Source organism: Microtus ochrogaster, unplaced genomic scaffold, assembly GCF_000317375.1.
Source record: "Microtus ochrogaster isolate Prairie Vole_2 unplaced genomic scaffold, MicOch1.0 UNK20, whole genome shotgun sequence".
Classification (NCBI taxonomy): Eukaryota; Metazoa; Chordata; class Mammalia; order Rodentia; family Cricetidae; genus Microtus; species Microtus ochrogaster.
In genome coordinates this window covers 1,748,888-1,772,989 of record NW_004949118.1, presented here as the reverse complement: position 1 = coordinate 1,772,989, position 24,102 = coordinate 1,748,888, and the positions used below count along the sequence as shown (strand labels likewise).

The following is a 24,102-nucleotide window of genomic DNA, read 5'->3' as shown; positions in this document are numbered from 1 at the left end:
TGGGAGAAAGAGAGTCACAAGAACTCTGAACACTCTACATTTTGTTGGTTGAAAGTGGTACTGGGCCTACATTAATTCTTCAGTGATTGATTGACATTTTCCACAGTAGACTGTGCAGTCCCCAAGGGGACTGAATATGATCCACAGAAAAGTGGGACTCTACAGAAAAATTTTAGAGACTTCAAACTAACTGATTGGTAATTGGATTAGATATCCTCAGAAAATTTTGACATTTTATAATTATTATGCAATAGAAATGTGATTGCATTTACTTTTAAGATCTATAAAGTAACTTTTAAAATGACACAATTTCCACAAATTTAGCACCTTCACCAAATGTCAACCCCTTACGTAATACTGATATTATCAAATCATGAATATTGATGTTATTTATAACCTGCTTCAAATGTTGCAACCATGATATACTTGTGTTTCTTGGCTGGCTCATGTTTTTCATTCATTCTCGTGGCTCCATCATTGTTTTGACTTAGAGAATTTTCCCCAGACCTTTGCCTTCGTAACGTCGATGCTTTGTAAGAATGATGGCCAGTTGCTTTGGAGACTGTCCCTCAATTGCTTTGTAAATTTTTCCTTTCTGATTAAATGCAGACTGTTCATTCTGAGTCTGAAATCCCAGGAGGTGTGAGCTCACCCAGGAGGCGGAGGCTTGTGATGTCCAGTTGCTCACTTGGTTGCTGTGTTGTATGTCATTTTCATCATGAAACTAGAGTATGTCATACTCTATTAGCTACTAAGTGTCTTGTGGGAAGGCTGCCTGGGATTATCTAATATCCTATTTTTTCCACTTTTCCATGTTTTTTTTCCTCACTACTTTTAACACTCAGAACTGATTCTTGCCTTCAAAACAATTGATAATGTTTCTATCAAGATCCTTTTCTAATGGTTCTTCCTATGCTTTTTCCATGTGAATTCTACTCTGAGAATAAGTTAGTTCATTCTCACTTATTCCGTTGACTACTTATCTGTATTTTATTCTGCTCGTGCTCTAGTCTGGGCCAATGGGAGCACTCTCAGGTTGGGTTCTCTGTCCCTACGACATGCTGTTGACCCTTGAGGTTTTGCACACGCTCAGCACCACAGGACCTTGTACCCTCTCATCTCCATCCCAATCTTTACATCAGCTGTTTCTGAGACCCTGGGCAGATGAGTGGAAACCAAGGTCTGGATTGTTCAGTCTGCTTATTGCTCTGTTGCCATTGACTCGAAGAGGAAACGTGTAATCCTAGACACGCACACAGCAGCACACAGCTGTACCTGTTTCATATCTCTCTGCTCACACAAAGACTAATGCAAATTAGTCTTACTGATTCCTCCTTTCTAAACTGTTACCTTTTATTACGTGAAACTCCTTCAAAAATATCACTAGAATATACTTACTGTACAAAATTATGTTACATTATGACATTTTCATATATGTCATTTCTTTGCCCATTTTCATCTTTCATTTAGCTTCTCTCTTGTCACCTCTCCCGACTGCTGATGGTTGTCTGTCTCTTCCCAAATACTAACCTTCACTTTCATATAAATGGTTATTGGTTTACAGATGCATAGTTGCCATTCTGGCTTATTTGATTAGTTTGATGGTAACCAGGTCCATCGACTTTTTTTTCCAAATGACATAATTTCTTCATCTTTATGACCAAATAAAACCCCATTAGGGAGGGAGGAAGAGAGGAAGATGATAGATAGATAGATAGATAGATAGATAGATAGATAGATAGATAGATAGATAATAGATGATAGATGATAGATAGATGGATAAATGATAGATGATAGATAGATGATAAATGATAAATGCTAGATAAATAGATGATCTTTAAGTTTCATCCACTGATACACATTGCAGATGATACTATAACTTCATGATTTTTAGCATTGCTAAATGTTGGAGTGCATATATCCTTGAGGTATGGTGACTTAGGTTCCTCTAACTGTACGCCCATTAGTTGTTGTTGGAGGCTGCTTGTTCATTTCCCAACCGCCCTGAATCAAAAATAATCACACAGAAACTATATTATTTGCAATACTGTTTGGCCAATAGCTTGACCATATTTTTAGGTAGCTCTTATATCCCAAATTAACCCATCTCCATTAATCTGTGTGTCGTTATGTGACTGTGGCTTACAGGGTAAAGTTCCATCTGCCTTCCAGTGTCTATCTCCAGTGGGGCTAGATGGCTTCTCTTTGACTCTGCCTTCTTTCTTCCAGCATTCAGCTTAGTTTACCCTGCCTGGCTCTATTCTGCTTGGGATAGGCCCAAAGCAGCTTCTTTATTAACCAATGGAATTCACAGCATAATGAGGGGAATCCCACATCAAATAGTGGAGTAGTTGTATCATACAGTAGTTTTTTTAATTCTTTTTTTTTTTTAATTTTGGAGGATATTTCTTACTGACTTTTTTACAATGGGTATACTAACATTTCTATGGCAATGTATAAAGTTTCTTCCCCCCCATATATTTACCGGCATTTATTCTTTGTTCTTGGTGATAGTAATTCTGACAGGGCAAGGTAGAATGTCAGTGTACTTTTGACTTGAGTTTTCAGGGTGGTTAAATGTTTTGAGCATTTTTTTAAAAATATACATACTGGTCATATGTACTTCTTTTTAAGAACTATCCAGTTGATTTGCCAATTTGTTGGTTGGGTGTTTGGGGGTTCGGGTACTTGAGTACTAAAGGAGCTCTAGATTGTAAATATTAATTCAGTATCAAATGTCTGGTAGCCACAAAGCTTCTCGCATTCTGTAGGTGGTCTTTTCACTCTCCCAGTTGTTTCCCGGGCAATTCCATTTGGTAATTCTTTTTATTATTTTTGGGCTACTGGTGTTCATTTCAGAATTCTTTGCCTATCCCTCTATTGTAAAGTGTTTTGCATTTATTCCAGAAGTCTTTGGCATTTTCCTGAAGCACGTTCAAATGGGTATGTCTTACATCAAAGCGTTTGATCCCTTTTCATAACTACTTTGTTCAGACTGAGAAACTTCTCTTTTTTGTCATCAATATATTTAATCAATCGCACAGCCCTCAAATGCTGCACAAAGAATCCTCATACTTAAAATTTCATACCACTATGAAAATATTTAGCTGGAGTACAGTATGTATGAACATTTCTTATCATTAAATCTATGTGATCACAATAATGTTTCTGAAAATTACTTAGTTTAGCTCTGTTCTTAGATTTCTAAGTGTGACTAGTTATAATGCAAGGCTCATATTATTTGTGAATTTCTGATCTTAATGTTATATGTTATTGTATTGATTATTTTAATATTTGAAGTCATATTGTTGTTTTCTGATTTATGTCAGCCATATGTAGAGATATCTATCATTTGCTTACCAATTCAATTTGTCTGCATTTCTCTTGAAAATTGTTCATTTTATCTAGGTTTTCAACCATGTGTGCATGTATGCTTCTAGAGTAGTCTCTCATAATTTCATTCTATTTCATTTCATTTTTCAGTAGTTAGTTCCTTTGTAATTTCTCATTTTTATATAGCTTTGCCTTTTTTATTTTTCCTGGTCAGTTTTATGTTTTCCTTATTTTGATACAGTGACATTTTAAACAACTAGAGTATTGACTTTTGACTTCCGTTTTTCTGATTTACTTTTGTTATTTCCTATCTTTGTCTTCAATATTTCTTCCTTTATGCATTCTTTTTTATATTTAGCTGGAAATTCAATTTTTACTTTAGACATTTCATTCACCTTATTTATTGATAGAAATAAGGCAATATGTTTGGATCAAGCAATTTTTTGTGGAAATTAGCTTACCTTTTAAAAATTTTACTGTATTTCTCGCAAGTGTGGAAGAATCGGCAGCCAGGGACTGTGGAAAACACCTGTAATCCCACCTCTGGAGGTGGGGGATGGGCAGTTACCAGTTCAATAGTCAAATCCTGTCTCTAAACAAAATAAAACTAAACTAAACCAAACCAAAAGAAGAACAAACAAACAACAATAGCAACAAAACCCAACCAACCAAACAAGAAATAATTTAAAAAGTAGGGACTATGGAAGAAAGGAGAGGCCGGGCGATGGTGGCGCACGCCTTTAATCCCAGCACTCGGGAGGCAGAGGCAGGAGGATCTCTGGGAGTTCGAGGCCAGCCTGGTCTACAAGAGCTAGTTCTGGGACAAGCACCAAAGCTACAGAGAAACGCTGTCTCGAAAAACCAAAAACAAAACAAAAAAAAAAAAAAACCAAAAAACAAGAAAGAGGCCAGATATAGCATGGACCTTGAAAGTCTGACAGGCATGGTTGAAGTCCCAGATCCACTGTTTTCTTGTCATCTGACTTTGGCACATTCTAAACTTTCTGATTCATAGTTTCTTTATTTGTAAAACAGAAATGAAAACATCTCATCTCTTATGAGTACTGAGATGATTTCAAATATCACTAAGCAAAGGCTTCATATTGTATGGTCAGTGCATCACACCACCTCTCTTTCTCCATTGTAAGTTTTAAGCAACAACAGGAGAGACAGACAGACAGACAGACAGACAGAGATGAGACGGAGATGCGACAGAGAGAAAGAGATACAAGAGAGGGAAAGACACACACACACACATACAGAGAGACAGAAAGTATAATAAGTATTCATTGAATACTTTAAAAAGCTTGACTTAGGGAAACTTAATTTTGTTGTTCCACAGGTGTCTCCATAGAATATAGAGTTTCCCCAAAGATGTCAAATATGTGGATTGATTGTCACAAAGTGATAGGAACCCTGACCGTGACTCAAAGATCCCACTGTTTACTTATAATACACATTATTCTCCTCTAATTGATAATTGCACTTTTTATTCCAACTCAGAGTCTGAATATGAATTATAAATGGTGGGCTGGTAGCTCAGGCTTACCATTGGCTAACACACTTAACCCATTTCTATTAATCTGTAATCTGTGTGTTTTCATATGGCTTGGGGCTTATTGTTTAATTTCTACACATCCTGCTTGCTGAGCAGCTGGCTAGCATCTCCAGACTCTTCTTTTCTCCTATCTAACATTCTCAGTTTGGCTTTTCTACCTAGCTTTATCCTGTTCAGCTATTGGGCAGTCAGTTTCTTCACTAAACCATACAGTGACAAATAATTCTAAGTGTATAAGATTATTCCACAGCCTTTGGCATTATTGAAACTTTATTTTTAATTAGCATGTAAAACACACAACAATCTTGGCTGACCTGGCCTGTTAGTTAAAAGATAAGAAACAGGAGCTGTTTCATAGATGTATCTATTAGGACTAGGCTCTGCAACTCTACGGTTTGATCATTTTGTGAATAACAGTATACAGAATGAGCAAGTTATATTTAAGAATATATACAAAAATGTATATGTGCATCTGACAACAAAGAAAAAAGAAGCCATCAATTTGAAGCAGAGCAAGGAAGAATATAGGGGAGAGTTTGGAGTGAGGAAACAGAAGACGTAAATGATGTGATTATATTATAATCTCGAAAATTAAAGAAATAGTGTAAAGAATAACAACCGTAAGATGTGCAAAAAACATGAGCTGCCAGTGTGTACAGACTATGTTGAAAGAATAACTGTGGGACTCTCTGAGCAGATTCTCATTCTTACTTTTCTTTACCACCTTCTCTGTTTCAGAAACAGTGGGTGGTACTGCTGGACCACTTCTAGTGACAACAGTTCGTACCTTTTCCTGGGACACTTTCTTCAGAAGACCAGCACACATCCAGTTTGCTCGGCTATCCTCCCAAATTAACAGGGTTCTTCTAGAGTGGACATCTTTAGTCTCACCAAGACTGGTAAGAGCGTAAAAATTCCCTTGCTATTTAATGACATGATATGTCCTGCAAAATTTCTACTTTTTTTTTTTGCTGATTGGAAAGATCCATCAGATAGAAATCATTGATGCCTTGATTGATATCTTCATCAGTAGTCAAGCAGATGCTCATCTGTTTGAAAGTTTTGTTGTGCATAAAGTAACAGAGCTAACATTTTTGTTGGTAGAGCTTCTTATCAGGCGTTCTTCCTTGTAAAAATGTATTTCAGTTTTATGAAACCTATAATTGCCACAGACTATGTTGGTTTTACCTCTGTAAAACTAATAGCTGTAAAATGAGGAAGCAATTTCTTTAAAATTGGCTATGATGGAAATGTGTGTGTTGTAATTACCTCTATGCAAATTGTTTCCTACCTGGGTTTTCCTCATTGTATTGCTCGTATCTGTAATTTATTCTCAAGCCTCTTTCTTCAGCTTTGGCATGCTGTGTTATAATACATAAAATTGTCAGATATTCCTTTCAGGGCTAAGTATAAGTGAGGTGGGGCTGGGAAAAGATTGAGGTGGAACCAGATGGTAGAGCGGGAGTCATTCCTGCGGGATTCCTGAGGAGAAGATGAAGCTGAATAAAGATGGCTCTCCATCTTCTAGACGCCTAGCGGCTTCCTGAGAACAGAAGCCTGGGGATGAAACCCATTGATGGCTCACAGCATGAAACCAATGGGTAGACAGACCTTCGGACATGGAAGCCATCCAAAGGCGTCCCTTCTCAAGCACACAGGTTATTCTTCACCTCTCATATCTGAGACTTTGGATCTAAATCAGTGCCTCAGAGACATAAAACAGGAAGCAACTGACCGTGTCGATAGAGACAATTTCCTGAGGTTCACATTCACCTACGGGGTCCAGCAACTTTTTCTGTATTTTTGATGATAGCAAGGAACTTATTTCCTCAAAGTTTACTAGTAAGAAAGGCCTAGGATCTTGGAGGTTGAAGGTGTGTAAATGTCATCATTCAAAATACAGTGACTGAGAATAGTCTAGAGACAGATCAAAGATTATAATTTGATTTATGACCTTAGTACCTTCTAGGCATGACTTCTAGGTAATTTTTCAAAATTGAAAATCAAATTCATAAATAGAGTCTCATACTAGGTCTGTTACTCAATGAGTGTTCAATAGGTAGGCATTATTTTACGAAGCCAATGTATAAATATTTGAAATGATGTTTTTAGGCTAACTGATCTTGATCTCAATGCAATTTTTTTTCTGTGAGGACTTAAGTTTTTCATCTGAAAGCTTTCTTATGTTGCGTTTTCCTTACTCTCACACAGCCCTCCCGGTTGGAACACATTGCTAGAGTTCTCAAGGGTAAATCTGAAATATTAAATCTGATGAAGATGTGTCTGAAGATTACTGTAGTTTCAAGTTTATCGTCATTTTGTCACTTCTACCCTCTTGATTTCTTGAGCAGAGTATCTGACTTTTCTAAATGCCCTTGTCTTTGAAATAAGAACAATAGAATATTTACCCCAATTATGATCAGCAATAAATTCTACAATCCACAGGGCATGCCGCAGTGTTGTTAAATGCAGGATAGGAACAGTGAATATTGCCGCTGTCATGATCATAATTATGCTTTAATACATGCTCAGCTGCTTTTGCTGTGGTTGCCTATGTGCTTGGTCTACTTGGTTCTGGTTCAGGAGACTCTCATGCCGATGGTGTCTCACATTTCCGGGTGCCACCATTGCCCAGCAGGTGCTGCTGGCCTTTAAGTTGTCAAACCGAAAACAAGCGTTTCAAAATGTTTTTAATTTAGCTTTGGAAACATTTAGACCCTGAGTGCAGGGTGTTTAAGAAAAAAATCTCATTTGTGATGCTGCTAAATCATCTCCATGGAAAACTACTTATAAGCTTTCCAAATGTTATCACTTCCAAGGGAAATTATAAAACATTGATTTTTTTTCTAAAAGTCACCTTTATACTTTGATTCATAACAGCATATTTTTCCAGCCCTTTTTTAATTTAGCATTTCCAGACACTGACTCCACCTTCAAGGTCATAAGACAAGCATTCAGTAGGCATGATCCACCGCAGTCCACCACCCATCCTCTATTGGTCTAACTTGGCACTCAGTTTTGTCTATGTGGTTTTGTACTTTTAGAATCTGGCTCTCTATTCTACCCTTAATGTCAACTCTGATCTGGTTTATGATTTAAGACCTGATCAAGAAGAGGAGAACTGTACCTGGTAGTAGACAACTAGCCAACCACCCATGGCTAGTGAAGTCAGGGATCATGGTGTAGAGCCTACAGCTGCCACTTTTCTAAATCATAACTAGAATCCATAATTGCATTCTAAATATGAGTCCTTAAACCCAAAAATAAGTGTAGTCCTCACCCCTCATTAAGAAAAAATAGTCATTTTCCTAAAATGTTGCACAGAGTGGAAGCCCTAACACTAAACTTCCCCCAAGCCCCAATGAATTCACTTTCTAACCATGTCTGAACATTAGAATCATTTTCTCCTTAAAATCGCTACGATACCTTATTGAATAAAATGATTTAGTCTGGCAACATCTTTTTGAATTTTAGATTCCGTCAGAATAATCCATGTGCATGTTGCTATCGTCAGTACTGCATGGGGATTCTTGTTAAAGGTACAAATATGAAGAGCTATCAAACATTTTACAGAATTACAAGGAGAAGCATTTTCTGTGGATTCTACTTCATACATAGTTATTGTTTCTTTTCGAGGCTGCATGCCTCTTCTGTCTGGTGGTCAATGGTTTGGCCTCATTACATAACTTGTTTCATCGGAGTAAATCTTAGTTTTGACTTTCAATATTTTAATACTAAATATTAAGTTCATGTTGATTTGCTGAGTCTTGAAGCTTTAGAAACCATGACTTTGGTACCTGTGAAGTTTTGTAGGATGGGGCTGGGAGTGGGAAATGTTTTTTGTTGTTTTTGATTTATGAATCTGTGGCTGACGCCAGACTCACTGTGTACACAGGCTGACTTTGAACTCAGAGAGGTCCAACTACTTCTGCCTTCAAAGTCCTATGATTACAGATGTGTGCCACTTTGCCTGGCTTGTGTCAGTGGAATTTTAAACAAAAATAATTATGTTACAGTCTGTAATTTTAGTAAATCTGATAAATATAGTTTGTGTTATATTAGGAAACAGCAATGTGTTTAATTATGGTAAGTGATTTTGAAGTTTCTAGAACTATAGTCAGGTCTAGACTCCCACCCGGAGTAGGGATTGTTAATTGTCAGGTACCAGCAAGGCAAGGAATTTTGCTACAGTGCCCCTAAAATTCTGAAGACCTCTGTGGGAAGATTTCTTTTACTGGAACTGTTGTGTTCACTGAAGCCCACTGAGTAGAAATGTCTTCGTAGCATTTTAGTCTTCAATGATTCTTCATCACATACATGTTTAGATAGCTCTACGGCATATGGGGAGAACACCTTTTCTTCCAGGAGGCCAACTATCTTTACCTGAGCCCCTAAGTTCTCAACACATCTTTCTTTATCATAGTAATTAGCAGACAGGGATCAATATCTAAACAATGACTATAGGACCCTCTTTCCTATTCCAGGACAACAGAGTATCTTGCAATAAGCCTTGTGTACACTGACCTCCCAGTTCTTCTTCCCCTCCTGCTACATGGTGGAATGACATAAAGAATGATTTCTATGACAAAAACCAAGACCAAAGTTATACAGAACTGATGAGCTAGTAGTTTTTCTGCATGAATGATATTATTTTATTGTCAGAAGGGAATATTTAAATATAAATGAAAGCTTGTTCCTGATTAAGGCCAATTAAGTAGATGGTAATTTATGGGCTGTGGTCAAAACCCAGTCTTATTTGAGCCTAAATTCCAGGCTTTTCTATAGAAGGAAGTTTCTGTCTCTCCCAGTCCTACAGCCATTCAGTCCCAAATAAACATACAGAGGCTTATATTAATTATAAACTGTTTGGCCTATTGCTCAGACTTATTACTGACTAGCTCTTACATCTTAAATTAACCCATAATTCTTATCTATATTTAGCCCCATGTTGTGGTACCTTTTCTCAATGAAACATTCTCGGCTTGCTTCCTCTGTGTCTGGCTTGCAACTGTGCCTCTGGCTTTCCTCTTCTCAGAATCCTAGTCTGGTGGCTCCATGTATACTTCCTGCCTGGATACTGGACTCTCAGCATTTTATGAAACTTATACAAATGGCAAATCTTTACAGCGTACAAGAGCATCGTCCCAAATCAGTACAACACATTGTTATGTTCTTCATCAGATAAATCTAAATTAGTCAGTGTTTTGTGTCACTTGAGCAAAGCAACTTACATGAGAAATAGTTGCTTGGCACACAGTTTCATAGTCGAACATGGCCAAAAGAATGTGGCAGAGGACAGTAGAAACAGAGAAAAAGGGAATTCCAGGAACAGGTGAGGTCAAGACAGGTCTTTCAATAACACATCTCAGTGTTCTACTTCCTTCAACTTAGACCTGTCTTCCACTTTCCAGTTATCTCTCATTCATTAAAGGATAAGTCCATTCATTAGATTAGATCCCCGCTCACCCTAGATGACCCTCGGACAATACCTTACTAATATCCTAGCAGTTTCTCATCAGAGTAGATAACAGTTGTTAACCTCCATTAGTCTGCATAATGTTAAATGCATGCTCTGTCTTTATGAGTTGGACACTCAGTATGCATGTGTTGAACAAGTGCATGGTGAACATGTGTTACGGGTTATTGTCACAGAAATCTTAATTATGCAAGTAGGTAAGATATTTTCAAAGTGCTTTCCACTTGAGGCTATTTATATACAATAAATGTCTTAATCAGTGCCTTAGTGACATATAATATGAGGCAAGAGGGACTATCTGGGAAATAGTACATTTGCATAATAATCTATAAAATTATTCTCTTTCTTGTATTAAGAAGTGTTGATCTACTTGATCTAGGATGATTTAACATCTTAATCATTTAACTCCTGTCCTGTCTATCATACTGTCATTTTAAATGATGCAAACATTAGTTTACAGTTTCCTTGTGAATTTCCAGAGAGACCCTCTCTGATCTGCTATCTTGGTATTTTTGGTACCAGCCGCAGTCCTTGGGAATAATAGGCACTCAATAAATAAGACTTTGAGTGGGTGATGGATAAGTATCATCTGATGCACATTCAAGGTTCACTTAGCAAGCCACTGTTGTAATGAATACTCACAGGCAATGTTTTACATTTCAAATCCAGATAATTCTGTGATTGTTACTCTCATGTAATGAGGATACATTGAGACTGTTGGACTTCACAATAGCTGCTAAACACAGTGAAGAAATTGATTTTTTTTCCTGGTCACTGTCTGTTATTTTAAGTTCAATAGAATGACAAAAACTATGAAGTTTTCAACTTTTTTAAAATATATTGTTTTTCAAACACACATAATTTTAAGGACTGTTTAAAAACAAAGAGAAAGTTTGACAGGATAGACATCAATACGACCATTTGTAAAAGATACCATAGGAAGAATGGCACAAAATACAGCACAGGGATTGCTTTCCATCCCACCTGGGAAGTAGAGGAGATGCTGCAGTGTAAGAACAGCAGACAATTTCACTCAAACATTTCAGGTTTTCCTAACTATGTCTTAGGTCTACATCTGTTAACTTTCAACTATTATAGCTCATAGAATTGAAAAATATTGCAAAGACAATATAAGTATGCATTTCCTAGGGTAATATTTAAACTCTTCTCCTATATTCTTTCTTGTGTCCCCCTCCCAGTTACTCTGTCAGACTTTGTTGATTCCTAAGAGGGACATTACACCCTCTGAGGAGTAGATGGTACAGAAGGAGAGGAAGGAGGAAGAACTGGGGTTGGTATATAAAAATGGGAAAAAAATTAAATAAAAAAATACTTAAACTCTGTCACTCTAAGAATCATTCATTCTAACAAACTATTTAGAAACTAAATGTCAATCATGACTAATTAGAAAAACTACCACCCAGTACAATCAGTAATCGATGCTCCTTATCATTGCCTTTGCAATAGTTTCCAATTCTGTGAACTATAATGTAGGTAGTAGTTGGCCTCTCAGTGTGTCATATACCAAGGTGTCACTTTCTGTCTTTGTACATACCATGATGGTAATTATATATTATTATATAATATAATATATATATATATATATATATATATATATAGATTATATATTAACCTGAAGACGTTTCTGATCTGAGAGGAAAAAGTAAAAGAAATCACTGTGATTATTCCTTTAAGCTGCTTTGTTCAGATCGACTGTTGGTATTACTATGCAATATAAAACAAAGGAAAAGAGATATTAGGTTTAGATTATCCATTGATCCTGCTCTACTGCAAAAGAATATTTGGTATTGTAAGATCATTTTCTTAGGAGCAGCAGAGCACCCTTGGTATGACAATTGAAGAATCTTTATATAAGATATTTACCAGCCCATAGTCTCATTGACTAAACATCTCTGTGGTCCACATGCTGTCTCTTTGATTTTGTGTTAAGTTCTCTCTTCTCCATCTTTCTACCCAACTTTTGCAGCTCAAGGGCTGCCAAGGTGTAATTTCTGTAGACTTTTCAAATTTCCCATTGAGAGATATGTAAATTGCTTTACTCATTTCCATCAAAATAAGCAAGACACATAAAGGAATTTTAGCAAAGGTGGATTTATTGGATTATAAATGGATTGATTACGGTGGGAAAGTAAGATGGCAGCTGATCACATTGTATCCTCAGGAAGTACCATGGATCTTTATTTTAAGCTCACTTTCTTCTTTTTACTTTTTATTCAGGCCAAAACCCCAAATCTTGGGACTAGTGCCATCCATATTTAGAGTGAGTCACCCAATGTCAACTAACCCAGTCTAGAAACTGGATCACAGATGTGCACAGATGTTTGTCTTCTAGGTGATCCCAGGTCCCATCAAGTTGATAATTTATCATCAGAAGAGCTAACCCAGGCTCTCCTTGGACTGTAGTAGAATACTGAAAAAATCTGCTTGTTTTCCCTGGAATCAGTTGTTTGTACACAGATCACTAAGCAGTAGTGAGAACAATGTGCTTTGTGAAACATTCATCAACTCATTTTAATGCAAATATGTGGCCAAAGTGCCTCACTGGAGGCGTGAGGTGGGATGTTCTTACCAGCACCCACTCTTCAACATACTGGGATGACCATAGTAACAGCCTGTATGGTTTTCATTGGTGACTTTTATGGGAAAGGTTGAAAGCTTATCTCTTGATACATAAGGTTTTTTTTCCCAAATGGAAGGAGAAACCAACCAATAGTTACAGTTCTGAATTATTAACATATATCACAAGTGATTCACAGCATATGCCCACTTTAAATACCTGCATGTGATAAGACACTGACAGAATTTTAATTCAGAAGCTCGAGGACATTTACATATTTCAAAACACCATAGCATTTCAATTGCTAATTTCTTCTTTTAAAGTACACTTTGCACCAAACATTTCAGAATATTTGGGTTTTGAGAACTCAAAATAGAAAATGATAATTTTGATTTCTGGTTTTTAAATTCTCAAGTTTGGTATACTATCTTCCTTTAGTACCCTGGTTCTGGTTCTGACACCCTTTCAATCTCCAGATCTTTGGATGAAGGTTTTGTTTTATTTTTTTTAATAGAACACAGTACAGTGTGTGCATACAACCTACTCAAACCTTGCAGGGAGGTATTCATTTTCATATCTCGATTACTTATAATGTAGAATCCAGTATCAGTAGTTGTTGCAGTGGGTCGTTTAGGGAACAATGACAAGAAAATCTGTATTTCTTTTTATAGTTTTATTAATTCTTTGATAATTTCAGACATTGTCTTTTGAGCATTTTACCTGACTTTCACATGTCCTCCAAGAGCTGCCTCATTCCACACCCATCTAACCTTGTACACTCACATTTTCCGCCCATTGAACCCCATTAATGTTACCTAAGTACTCTCGTGTGTGTGGTCATCCACTGGTGCATGTTTGACCCACAGGGGCCATACTCTGAAAGAAAATTCATAGCACCATTTCATTTTCTAAATAGAGTAGATATATAGTTGGTTGGTGTGTTGATTTTTGTTAATTGTCAACTTAACAAAATCTAGAATCATCTGGGAGATGATCCCCTGAGGTTCTTGTCAGGGTTTTATGTGTAACTTAAATTGGTATGCGAAAACCCACCATTGGAACCCCACTCTCTGACTTGAATCCTGGACTGGATCAGGGGACAAAGCTGAGCAGCTGTAGGCGTCTACAGTTCTCTGCTCCCACTGCAGATGTAGCATGGCAGGTGCTTCCAGCTACTTCCATGGTTGCCCTGCTGTGCTCTCAAATACAGCCCTCTTTCCTGAGGATGCTTTTGTCACAAAACAGCAGCAATAGAAGAACGACTTTCAGCAGATTTGTGGATGGAGAACCCATTTTCTGGAAAGTCAATAGTAAATACAGACACCTGCAGGTTGGCACATTGCTCTTAGAGAAACGGTCCTTCAGTCGCTGTCACTTCATGGTCTTTGTGTTGCTTTACAGATCCAGATAAAGCTATAAGACTTTTCATTTCATTCCCAAATTTCCAACTAATCTTTTAAGGCCAATTATTGAAGCCCAGTTAAAGCAGGCTTTTCTGGAATGGTGAGGCTGTTTTGGTTTTTGAACAACCAAGTTCTGTGTTAACAAGTTCTATTAACTTGATTATATACATCACAGAGTTCATTGCTGAAGGCTCAAGGGTAGCTCCCGTTTTTTGTATCATTCAGAGTTTTTGAAAGGCAGGGTGAAATAAGAACAGCTTTATTTTTCTTTGGCTTTTGAGTACATTTTCTTTTTGCTCTCTAGGATGGCTTTGAAGGCAACCATAGAAGTCTCTCTGTTCCTATTTTGGACGTTTTTAGTATTTAGGAATCTTGCCTACTTAAATGTTTATTGCTTAGTCGTTCAGATTTTTTTCCTTTATGCTTTAATTGTGTACTGCTTTCTTCAGCCTAACTGTAACTATTTGACCTATAATGCAAACATGGAAATTCTTCACCTGAAGATTTGTTTTGATTAATGCTATGATCTTGATACATCAACTGCCTGGAATGATATACAAATTTACAGTCATTCAAAGCAAATATAAATTACAGATTGTTCTAGAAACAGTCAGATCCTCTTATAGAAGCAAAGTAAGCCAGGAGTCATGGTAATTTCTTTTTATAAGGTGAACCAAGCATAATCTTGAGTTATCCCATTTCTTTTGATAAACTCATATGTAAATACTGTTAAAGTACTGCCAGGAAAAGGTCAGTTGATTCATTGTCACAGATACTAAGGCATCAAATGAACAAAAATGAATGGGCGGCAGCGATGAGGGGAATCAAAAGTATTATTGGTTTGAGTTTTTATTTCCATTCATCTGATGATATAATTTATATAAAATATGTACACACAATTTATCACTATCTTGGCAGAGCATTTCTCAAAGGGGTTTATTTTGGCCAATGAAATGTTCATAGAGCATATTTGATCATACTTGCACAATGGAGACTCTTGACTGTTTCAGGACCCAGCGTCACGTAGCCTACAAGATGGTAAAAGGTCACATACCTTTTGCCACTAGACACTTCCAGATCTGTCCACAAGACCATCTATCTACACCAGACCTGTCTGATTCTCAAATGCCCTTCAGAAACCCAAGATAGTTTTTTTCTGGCTTGGTGAACCCAAACTCAGGCCAGAAAACTACTTGACAGAAAACTAAAAGGATATTGTACTAAGCTATTGGACACAGGAATGGTTTAATAAACAAATGCTAGTTGATACAGGAGGTGAAATCAGTCCATTTGTAACAACAACAACAAAAAAAAAACTGTGGATGATCATCACCAGGCTTGGAACACTACACTTCACTGAAGGATAAGCCTTTAAAAGGTTTGAGAAGTTGAGTTTGAAGAATTTAGTTGTAAGTTAATGCTTTAAAAGTAGGATTTGTAGCCGGGCAGTGGTGGCACACGCCTTTAATCCCAGCACTCGGGAGGCAGAGGCAGGCGGATCTCTGTGAGTTCGAGGCCAGCCTGGTCTACAAGAGCTAGTTCCAGGACAGGCTCCAAAACCACAGAGAAACCCTGTCTCGAAAAACCAAAAAAAAAAAAAAAAAAAAAAAGTAGGATTTGGATTTGTATGAGTAGGAAAAAAAACATTGTAGGTGAAGAACACAGTCTTTAAATTCAGAACAGCTGAGATGCCAGCAGGAAAACAGGGCTTAAATGTAAAGCCTCACTTTGCTTCAGATTTGATAGAATTCCTCAGACAGTGACATAGTTCAACTGGATTGCAATTTAACCTACAACCCTGGCCATTGCATACATGCTCCAGAATGAAATGATGAAGTTTTAAATATCCCTTTTTATGACCATTGAATGTACCTCTCCTCTACCTACATTAAAGAAAGAATTGAATTACATATTTGGGGAAAACATAACAAATGCAGCTTTGAAATAAAAGTATTTCTTATTTAGCATTTTCACTAAAACAATCTCTGCAATCATAACATTAGGTACCAGAAAGGGGTGGGGGTGGTAATATGACATCTCTCTTTTTTCAGCCCTTCTCACTCATAGAGTTCAACATACCACTTTTTTCTACTCAACTCATAAACCCATATTTTATTATAACTATCTGACAAGATGATGCCAATTTGAGAGTTGTAACCAATTAGTTATGCTATGGCGAATCAAAATGGCCATAACTCTTCCTGTTACCATTATACATGTATTGACTACCATTCAATAATACGCTGTTTGTTAGACTGTTTGGATAACAGCTACTCTATCTCTAGAAGTTGGTCAAAGAGTTCTTTCTCAGCAAAATCCTCCTTACCTGGTCAGTTTTCACTGTGGCTCTTCAGAGCTCTGCATTCTTTTTCTTTATTGAACTTCTTGTAGGACATATTTGCTCACGCTCATGGGGAGATAATTGCCTTCCACAGTGAGTGTCAGCTCCTTAAGTATAGCCACCGATATCTTTAGATTTGTAATTTTGTGTCAGAATGGAGCTTGGTGTCTTTCATCTGGCCAGTGTTGAATAAATGTCTCTGGAAATGGGAAACGAATGGAGGGCTTTCACTTCTGCATGCCTGCAATAACAGGTTAAATTCTCACAAGGAAAGCTACTAAGGGGAATGTGTTCCAGGCAGAGCCCAGATATGCTACCCGAAAGAGCAAACAACAAACAAACAAACACAAAACAGAAAGGGAAGAGGGACCCACAATTTGATGGTTCCCCATGGAGAGCTGGAAAGATGGGTTTAGACAGAAAGTCATGGCAATAATCAGGTTTATTATAAGAGGACTTCTTGATAGAGAAAAAACAAAAATTGCAAATTTCCTTAGTTCTTATCCTGATCCTCAGAGTTGAAGTTCACTTACCTACAGAAGGCCTGTGAAGGGGCTAGGATGGGGATGAGTAGAGAGGCAGAGAAAGCCCAGCCTATGACATGTTTAAGCAAGGTACTAAAAATAAAAAGATGGAAATTAGTACACATGCCAGGATTCATCAAAAGAAATCTAGAATAGCTAGAAGGATCTCAGGAAAAGGAATTCTATCAGGGAAACATAGACATTTCATAATGACAGAAAAGTTAATTCATCGAGGGGATACAGCGATCGAAGTGAGTTTGCATCTAATGGCAGAGTGCCACAACCCAGTGAGCCAAACTTGATGGAATTCAGAAGAGAAATGATAAGCTAACCGTTCCACACACTAGATCTAGTGACTGATGGAGCAGGTAGAAAAAAATGGTAAATATATACATGACTCAAACCATCAACCAAAATGATCTGCTTGAATACAACTCCAACCATCAGAGTGCATACATTACTTTGCATCCATATAGAGAGAACATTCTATGGCATGAGACAGACCTTAATAAATTAAAGAGGAACATGCTCATCCCAAGAGCGATCTAAGACCCAGAGGGACTTGTACAAAGTGGTGATTAAAATTTTACAACTACTTATGGGTTGAGCAATATGTATATAGATGATCCATCTTTAACAAAAGGTTAGCAAGTATTTTTGAATGGACTAAAGACCAAAGTACTACTAAGCAAAATGGGTGAGTATATATGTGCGTGGAATGCTTATGTTAAAAATTAAAATAAGTCATCCAGTTAATGACCTAAACGTGTACCTAAAGTACTATGTAGCATGTTCGGACCCACCAACTTGTCCATAAGTTCCTGAAAAGGGGAGTGTAGATTGAGGAAAGAAATAAACCAGAGACAGAAGATCAAGTCGGGAGGGCTTCCAGTGACTATTGTTAAAAACAAAACAAAACAAACAAAAAAAACAAAACCCAGTCTATCACTCACAGTCCTTATATACCTCAATCAAAAAGAGAGGACACAAGACTTCTGTGAGACGAGGAACAAGCAAGCGTGGTTACCTCCTAACAACTCAGAATACTTAATAACCACGCCCCAAGTCAAACGTCCTGTTGCCTGGCCTTTGAGGAACAAAGCATCCAGTAGCCATGCCTTTGGTCAAATATCCTAGTAGGTTTGAACTCTCTGACCTTTAGTCAAGTTGGAAGGAATACAGAACTATGGGCTCTCATGTTGGCAAAACTAGAAAACTAATAGCAAGCGGAAGCAGGAAGACAAGGAGCATAAGTCAAGAGCTGGGTTAGACAGAAACAGAAAAGCAGCAAGAGGTTAGTTGAATAGAGGCTGTTCTTGCGAGGAGTCTGTGCCACTGAAGAGTCCTCAGACACACCACTGCCCAGATTTTAAAGAAGAAACAAATTGATACATCAAGACAAGCATCAACACAATTCACAGAATCAAAAGGACTGTGAGAGAGCACTGAGCATCTGCAAGCCAATAATTCTGATAAAGTTAAATAGACGATGTTTTAGAAAAACAAAATTCTGTCAGGATGAAATTGGTAAGCGATGAAAAGTCGAACAGATTTCAATTAATTTTATAAAATCTCTGTGATTTCAGTCAAAAACAAAGAAAAATTGCCAGTCATACAGTCAGCCTTACAGAAAATAAAGAGAAGGTAGTTAGATGTTTAATGTCATGTTTTATTCTGCTACCAGCACCAAGGATGCAAGGATAACTGAAAAGTACAGAGCAGTATTGCTCTGATCTCATAATAATTGGACATACAAGCCCAGTGTCATTTATAATTAGGTAAAATTACAAAATGCAGGGGCTAGAGAGATGGTTCAGGAGTTAAAAGTCCTCAGTGCTCTGTGTTTGGCCCACACTGACTTGTATTTGGCCCACAACCAACAATTAACTACCAATGCCCTCTTCTCGCACCGTGGGCACTGAATGTTTGCGACATGCTTACATGCAAGCAGTCAAAACACTCATACACTTAGGATTATAAAAATCAGTGGCTCAAGGTACTGCATAGTGGTTAAGGTCATTTGTTGCTCTTCTATAGGACTTGAATTCAGTTCCTTGTGTCTATGTCAGGATGCCTGGAACTCAAGCTCCAAAGAATCTAAAATGCCTAGTTACCTGTTCATAGATCTAAAAACTCAGTGTTTCTATGCTTTACACTCAATGTTTCTTTATCTTTAAAATGGTCATTTGTTTCAATATGATCTCAGCAAAAATCATACAATACATGTTTATAGATTCAGGAATTTATATAATATGTATGTTAATGGCTCATATTTTTTTAAAACTAAACAAATTTTAAAGATAAATAAAAATCAGAGAATATACTTTTGACTTGAAGTCTTAGTATGGTGCTATAAAATCAAGTTAAACAATAGTTAAAATAGTGTGGTATTTAAAGATAAATATTTATGTAGAACAATAGGAAAAAGTAGGAAATCCTCATATACAATAAATTGATTTTTAATAAAATATCAAAGTTATTTCAGTTTATAAATACTGTTATTTAATAAATGATGAGAAACAATAGGCTATCTCTCTTTTTTAGTTAAAAATTTTAATTATGATCATAGTTCTAAAACCTGTACTATTTAGAAAATCAGATCATAGTTCTAAAAATCTATACTACTTAGAAAAGAAAAACACAGCAACAGACTTAGAGAACATTGACTTTGAGGTAAAAATTACATAAAATTATGTAAGAACTCATGCAATTTAATAAGACTACCTGATTTAGAACAGTATACATGTGCAAATGATTTGAAGGTACTCATCAGTCATGGTGTACAAACAACTAGAATGTAGGTGAATTGATGCTCTACACAATTAGTCGCTGCAGAGACATGAATGGAAATCAGACTGAAACAGCACTTCCCTTTCACTGGGATGAAGATGGACAGATGGGGACCAACTGGAAATTGCCATCATGGTAGACAAACTACACAGTGGGGCAGCATCTTTAAAATCAGTTTTAGTTTCTTGTCCTAGAACGTAGTACCATGTGGCACATAAACACTACTGCTGTATATCTCCCCAAGGGAAAGGAAAACATAACATTTATACAAAATACATTCAAATGTTCTTGGAAGTTTTGTTTACAGTTGTCAAAAAATAAGAAATACTCTTGGATTTGCAGCCTTAAAACTGAACATACTGGAACACTGTTGACCACAAAATGAAGTAGATTACTGACTCACAGGACAACATACAGGCGGCTCAAAATAATTTTGGAGGAAAGTTTTTCTTTTTATTCTGTGGACATAAAGTCATTGACCAGAGGGGACAAAAGGGTTTTTGGTCATGTATATTGAGCCCTTACACAGAAGAACTATAGCTCTCTTTTATCTATGACTTCAATTTCTCTGGTCTCAATAACAACCAACTGTGGTAGGAAAATATTAAGTGCAGACTTGAGTAAATAAGGCGTTTATACATTTTAAGCTGTATGTTGTTATGAGTGGCACAAAGAACTCAGATTGTTGAGTCTTCTACCTAGGATATGAATTATCCTTTGTGCTGTGTATCCGTGTTGTATCTGCTACCTGCCTGATGACTGTCATATCTTGTAAACGGACAGTACACTAATGGTAGATGAACATCCGGTGTCAGTTCACCTGGCACCCTCTTATTACACCAACACTGTTTCATCTCCCAGCAGCACAGGAAAGACGAGTACAGCACAGGGCGATATCTTGGCAGAGATCAGGTTCCAAAACCCTATTCTCTTGTTTCATAGTTGTTTATTTCCTACCATGTCTAGTTTATACACTGTATTTCCTCATTGTTCTGTAAACACAGAAGGGAAAGCATAGTATGTGTAGAATTTGGTGCCATCCTTTGTCCCAGATAGAAATGGCTTCCTCAAGGCTAAGAAGACATGCTCTCCTCGAATCTCCTTCACCCCAGCCCCCACTGCCAATGCTGAGCCTTTCCTGCCTAAAATTCTGTTCTCTACTTCTTAATATTTCAGAGGTTGAGCTTTCCCCTATGAGTCTTCTCCTCTCTGTAGCTGGCTCATTTCACCTATGCTAATGTCCTTCTGGTCCATCATGATTGTCTCGAATACAGAATTCCCTTTATTTTTAAGGTCACTCCTGTTTCATCGTGCACACATGCTACATTTTCTTTGTTCATTCATTACTTGTTTAATACTTAGATTAATTCCACATTTTGAAATTAATCAACCCCACTGTGAAGAATGTGAAAGTGAACACTTGTTTTCAACTGACTTAATTTTTTGATACCTTAAGCTATGTATCCAATAGTATATTTACTGGATCTTACTGCAATTTTGGTTTTGCTTTTTAAACATAGCTTCTATTGTTATCTATAATAACTTAGTATATGGCCCAGTTAGCTTCAGCTGTCAACTGCAGTCAACTGAGGAGAGGGTCTCAATTGAGTGATTTCCCAGATCAAATTGCCCATGATTATATCTAGGAAGGATTTCCTTGATTTCATGCTGATTTGGAGGGCCTGATGCATTGTAGGTGACAACATCCTTAGGCAGATGGAAGTGCGCTGTAGAAGAAATCTAGTTGAGCATGAGCCCGTGTCAAGGGTAATCCAGCAAGCACTATTCCTCCATGGTTCTTAGCCTGACTTCCATCAATGATAACCTGTGACCTGGAATTGTAAGCAAAATGTACCTTTTCCTCCAAGAGCTGCTTTCAGTCACTGGCTTTATTACAGCAACACAAATCATACTACAACAATTATCATTCCCTCCAGCATCTCTCAAGGGTTCTTTTATCTACATATCTTCATCAACATGGAACTTTGGAGTTTGATAACAACTAGTCAAACAAGTGAGAAGTGGTGTTTAGTGTTGTTTATCGATGTATTTTCCTGGTAGGTATTGATTACCATTTTTTCATAAATCTGCTGGTCATTTAAATGATTTATTCTGAAATTTCTTTTGAAATTGTCTAATTTTTAACTAATCTGTATTTTTCCTATGGGTTGAATTTCTTATATGTTTTTGGTTTAGCCATGTATTTGTCATGTGAACATATTTTTTGAGTCTGTAGGTTGTTTCTTTATTAGGTCTTTAGCTGTTCAAAGGCTGTCATTTTACCCACTTGGCAATTTTTCACTCTTGTTAGTTGTGTCTGGGGGAGACATACAAACAAAAATCTGCCTAGAGCAGTGCCTTCAAGAAGTCCTGTGTCTTTTAGTTGTTTTACAATCTCAGTTCTTACATTTAAATCTTTAATACTTTTGGGGGTGTATTTTATATGAAAAGCTTTGCCCCCCAAAATCAGAGAACTAAACAAAAAAAGCAAACAACTTAAGGTGAATGGAATAAGCATACAGTTTTCAAAAGATGAAATGAAAATTTTCAATAAACATATGAGAAAATGTTTAACTCTACTAGCTATCAAGATATTGCAAATCAGCCTGGGGATAGCACACTAAATGCTTCCTGAGCCTGTCCAGGGTACAGTTTATACAACATCAAACCAAAGAAAAATCAAAATTGTGCCTAGACTCCATCCCACCACACTTACAGTATTAATCACTAAAACAACAAATGACAGCAAAAACTGTAAATGTGGCAAAAATCAACCCTGATACACAACCATTGAGAACTGTAAAGTAGTCAAACCACTGTGGAAATCAGTATGGAGGTTTCTCAAAAAATTAACAATAACTCTGCCATGTAACTTAACTAATACCACTCTTGACTATTTACCCAAAGGACTTTAAGTCGATATATTGCAGAGGTAATTATTCATCACTGTCAACTGATGGGGAAGCTCTGTCAACCAATCACATCTAGTTAAGGCGTGGCTACCTGGAGCCCAGGAAGAAAACCTGGGAGGCCCCAAATCCTCACTCTCTCTGCCCCCCCTTCTCTCTCTCTGTATCTCTCTCTCTCTCTCTCTCTCTCTCTCTCTCTGTATCTCTGTCAACCAATCACTTCTAGTTAAGGCGTGGCTACCTGGAGCCCAGGAATCTCTCTCTGGAGGCCCCCTCCTCTCTCTCTCTCTGCCCCCCCTTCTCTCTTTCCCCTCCATAACCCCCTGAATAAATATTCAACATGTTGTGTCTGTCCATGTCTCTGTCTCCTGTCCTCCGGCCCCTGCCGCAAGCTGCTCTGGGGTTCAGCACTGGAGACTCGCTAGCATTTCCTGGCGCTAGCTGGAACCCACTAGCATTTTTAAAATCATAAAACATAGAATACAAATAAACAAATCTAAAAGAACTCTGCATGCATTACTTGTTGATAAAAAACTGAAAATGGCAGGGGCTCACTCTAAGAATTTCAACAAGTGTATGTGAACGTTCTAGGAGCTGACCAGAAAGCCGCTCTGGCCTCCATGTCTCCCCACCCTTGTTTCACAGACATGCATACATATTCCAAGGACAGATGTGTTCCCTGTTCCCTTCCACAGCAGCTGCAGGCCACCTACTAGAGGCAGCTCAACTCAGGGCTCAGGATATACACTCTAGTTTTAGGCTTTTGGATCTCAGGTCCTGGATAATCACTTGCTCACTGGCTTGCTTCCCCCAAATTCATCAGAAGAGAAAAACAGTACTTTCCCAGGCAGCACCTCCGTAAGCCTCAAGGACAGATGCCTATGGATGCTGAGTCCCCAGGAAGGGCAGTTGTCACTGTACTCTGCTTCAAGTGTATGATGTAGTCCCAAAATCTCAACAGTTTTATGCTCAAACTTCAGAAGAATAATCATTATCATTGTACTTAGGAAACCTCTTACTTAGTCTGATGAACTTTTATTTAACTTTAAATTTTATCTGCTTACTTTTTTTCATGTGAGTATGCACACACACACCTGTCTGCCTGTTCACACGTGGTGTGTATATGCAAACATGTCAGGAGCCAATTTCCTCCTAAAATCATTACAGGAACCATCACCCTGGGGAATCTA

At 37.4% G+C, this 24,102-nt stretch overlaps 1 protein-coding gene across 6 annotated transcripts in view; it reads left to right on the top strand.

Annotated features, from left to right (window-relative positions):
• Positions 1-24,102, top strand: part of Dlgap1 (DLG associated protein 1) — a 791,676-nt gene that overhangs the window by 101,925 nt on the left and 665,649 nt on the right. For all 6 annotated transcript variants that reach the window (XM_026789510.1, XM_026789514.1, XM_026789512.1 and 3 more), the window contains exon 2: positions 5,630-5,790. The gene's annotated coding sequence lies outside the window, so the exon portion shown is untranslated. The remainder of the gene's footprint in view (positions 1-5,629; positions 5,791-24,102) is intronic.